We start from the raw sequence: 3,998 nt of genomic DNA, 5'->3' as shown, positions 1-3,998 counted from the left end.
CCTGGAGCTCCGCCCACAGCAGTGACGCGACGCTCCTCCAGCCTTCCCAGAGGACCCCAGCCACCATGGAAGGTAAAAGGTTTTTTTCCTCTCATGTGAGGACGACGTCGGCGGCGCTGAACGGCAGAGCGGAGGAGCGTCACTGCTGTGGGCGGAGCTCCAGGTCGCCGGCCAACTACATTAGACCCCACCTGGAGCTCCGCCCACAGCAGTGACGTGACGCTCCTCCAGCCTTCCCAGAGGGCCCCAGCCACCCCGGAAGGTAAGAAAAAAAACAAAACAGTGCAAGCTTCGGCGCTAGGCGTCGGGGCATTTTGAAAAAAACAAGTACTTGTCAAAATGCCCTGTATCGGGCCCGATTCCGATGCTAGCATCGGTATCCGGACATCCCTACTAGAAACCATACACGCAATGCATAATAATTCTGTGAAACAGAACATATCTATCCACCTACTCTTGCCAAATTATCCCCATCAGCAAAAACAAAATCAAGACAGTCTGAGAGGAATATCAGGCATAGGGATCCACCTGTCTGAAGCATACATTTGTTATGATCTCCTTCATATCTATATAGATTGATGTTGGACAGAAAGTCTTCTATGTACTAAACAGCTCACGTGTACGTGTGTTATCTTACCGATATTTCCAAACCCAGAAACCAACCATGTACCCAATTCTTTACACATTGTTACTATTATTACATAAACATCACTACTTGAGCATACCATGGCAATGATAAAGCACAGGCTGGCTTAGTTTTCCTTCTAATAACTAGGAGAAAAATAATAAAAGCTTCAACACTGTCTAAGCCTATCTGGAGCTAGTTAATCACTCCACACATACATATGTCAACATATTTAAAGCGTCCCCATATCAAATTAATCTATTTGTTAAATAATTAAAAGGCATTCATTTTAAAAGACTTTCTGAGGCAAACGTAATCCCATTTAGCTACACAGCTCACACAATGCAATACCTTAACTAAAGTATTTAAAATCAACGTGACTGACAAAGCAAGAGGTGATGTTTTAATGCACCTATAAACAATCTAGGCCATTTCCCGACTTATAGTCACTGAGCTCAAACCACATTCCGGATGAACAGAACAAAATTTTCAATGCATCAGTTCAAGCCAAAAAATTATTTCCAATTTCAGACATTAAATTATATGACTATGAACATTTTACAGTACCATATCTTTATTGAGCTAATGATTTAACAATCCAAATCGTTAACGGAACTCTCAATAGATGTGAAAACTTGCTGATATATCTTTCTCTGGATGAACAACATTTTCTGGAGTTTCAGCTTTCCGACCAAAATCTTCCTATGGCCACATTCTACAGATAGCAATAGCACCACCAGGGCCATGTTGTAGTGTGTGTCTCAGCACACCACAGTGCCAATATACAGGAGAAAAGGTGGTGGTTGGGGGGTCATCCCATTCAACACAGTGCCTCAATCAGACACAGCTCTGTACTATACATGAAACACACATAACATTACTAGAAAAGATTACTAGAAAAGATTTCTACACCATCAACCACTATTTCCATATGTCACAGCACTCACAAATGCAGCATTTATGCCGCATAATCCTGTCCACAGACATTCCATTTTACATAACTATACTACACCATTTTATTTAGGAATAAAAAATGCTTCACTTGTAACTTTATTACTCTCTCTGCAACATCCACCCCCTTAAAAAAAAACAGCACAATAGGACCATTTACCCATCATGATGACCCAGCGCATTCCATACACACTAAACCACGTTCACAGAAAATACATTTTCAACGTTCACACCATCCACCTACCTTCATCTCACAGTCCCATGACGTGAACGCACTTCACCACTTAATTGGACCCTCCCCACGCAGTGTAATGCATGCTACCACAATGTAACTGAGTTCCAATGAGGTGCAATTGCAAGCACTTTTTTCTAATTGCACAACACCAATGCACTGCCCTCCTGTCACCCCGCACAGCCCTCCGCACTGCCCTCCTGTCAACCCGCACAGCCCTCCTGTCACCCCGCACAGCCCTCCAGACACCCTGCACAGCCTTCCACACAGCCCTCCAGACACCCCGCACAGCCCTCTGCACTGCCCGCCTGTCACCCCACACAGCCCTCCTGACACCCCGCACAGCTCTCCTGAGACCACTCATAGACCCCCTGACATCCTGCACAACCCTCCGGAGGCTCCACAAAGCTCTCTGGACACCCCATAGTTCTACTGAGACCCTGCACATCCCTCCTGAGACCCGGCACAGCCCTCCTGAGACCCTACACAGTCCTCCTGAGACCCTGCACAACCCTCCTGAGACCCCACAGTTCTCCTGAGACCCTGCACATCGCTTCTGAGACCCTGCTCAGCCCTCTGCACAAACCCTCTACTGTAGACATCAGACTGTCACCCCAAAGCAGCACAGAGTATGTAGTTTCGTATTATTCTGCATTGCTGTATGATTTATTGCTGTGATTTGTAGTCGTCTACAGCTGATGGTATAATAATAATAGCTTCAGCTATAGCGGACTACAAATCTCAGCAATACATTATACAGAAATGCAGAATACTACTATAATTCAGCACTGCTGTATAATGTATTGCTGAGATTTGTAGTCTTCTATACCCGTTTGCCATTCAGCATTGTTGTACAATATATCGTCAGGATTTGTAGTCCTCTATAGCTTATGGCATTGTTCTGCATTGCTGTATCATTTATTGCTGAGATTGGGAGTCAGTGGTAGAACTACCAGGGTAGCAACGGTTGCGGTTGCAGCTGGGAATGAACCCTGGCGCTCCACCACTGTCCTAAAATCATTGGCCTGTATTCTCTTAGAAAAACTGTCACATGACACAAAAAAAAAAAAAAAAAAAAAACTCGAGTTTGGGTTTCCGGCCAGTCCAGTGGCAGAGGAGGCCAGGTGAGCAGGTAAGAGGAGCTGGGAAGGAGGGAGGGAGATGCAGTCCCGTCCAGCCCACCCGAGACCCCTGCAGAGCCCACCATAGAGAGTATCAGATGGCCTGTGCAGCATCTATGGGGGGCTTTGCAGGATCACTCTCAGGACTCTCAGGATCACCCGCTGCCCTGCGTCCAGCGGGTCACAAAGCCCCGCGTCCAGCGGGTCACAAAGCCCCGCGTCCAGCGGGTCACAAAGCCCCGCGTCCAGCGGGTCACAAAGCCCCGCGTCCAGCGGGTCACAAAGCCCCGCGTCCAGCGGGTCACAAAGCCCCGCGTCCAGCGGGTCACAAAGCCCCGCGTCCAGCGGGTCACAAAGCCCCGCGTCCAGCGGGTCACAAAGCCCCGCGTCCAGCGGGTCACAAAGCCCTGCGTCCAGTGGGTAATTTGACTGTGGGGGGGACATTAGAGTGTAAGCTCCTCTGTACAGAGACTGCTGGCCAGGGGGGGGCGGTGTGCCCCAGCCTAAAGCCGTGTAAGGGGCCCCGAAATTTCTGAAGGCTGGCCTGAGCACCACTATATATAGATGTATGCGAGACGTACTATATAATAGATGTGAAAACATGCAGATATCTTTCTCTGGATAACAAACATAATTACTGGAGTTCCAGCTTTCTACACAAAATCTTCCTAAGGCCACATTCTACAGATATCAATAGCACCACTTATTCATTCAAAGAGTGGTTGGGTGCCTAGAAAAAAAAAAAAACTACTGGAAGATAAAGTATCCGGGATGACTATTCCATCCAATTCTTCAATCAAGTTATGAAAATGTCAATTTTTGGTTGATTTGCCAAACAAGTCCATCTATTATGATTTAGGACGGGTGGGACAATTTGTTGTCCAATCTGGCAAGGATTTGTCACTCTAGATGAATAAGATTAAATTGTTAAAACATTTTAAAACTGCAAACAGTAGCTATTTAAACATAGAATGAGTTTCCTGAAAATTATTTAGCATTTTGATCATTTGTGCTTTTGATACTACTAGTTTGCAAAAAACAATCTTCCGCCATGTTGGAAAAACAGTTT

General features: G+C 46.1%; 1 protein-coding gene across 4 annotated transcripts in view; it reads right to left on the bottom strand.

Annotated features, from left to right (window-relative positions):
• TNIK (TRAF2 and NCK interacting kinase) overlaps nucleotides 1-3,998 on the bottom strand; it is a 239,650-nt gene that overhangs the window by 72,303 nt on the left and 163,349 nt on the right. The gene's annotated exons all lie outside the window — the stretch shown is intronic.

The sequence above is a fragment of the Nanorana parkeri genome, unplaced genomic scaffold, assembly GCF_000935625.1.
Source record: "Nanorana parkeri isolate BGI_ZX_2015 unplaced genomic scaffold, ASM93562v1 scaffold129, whole genome shotgun sequence".
NCBI lineage: Eukaryota > Metazoa > Chordata > Amphibia > Anura > Dicroglossidae > Nanorana > Nanorana parkeri.
Note: the sequence above shows the minus strand (reverse complement) of the source record. Positions and strands in the feature narration are given on the sequence as shown.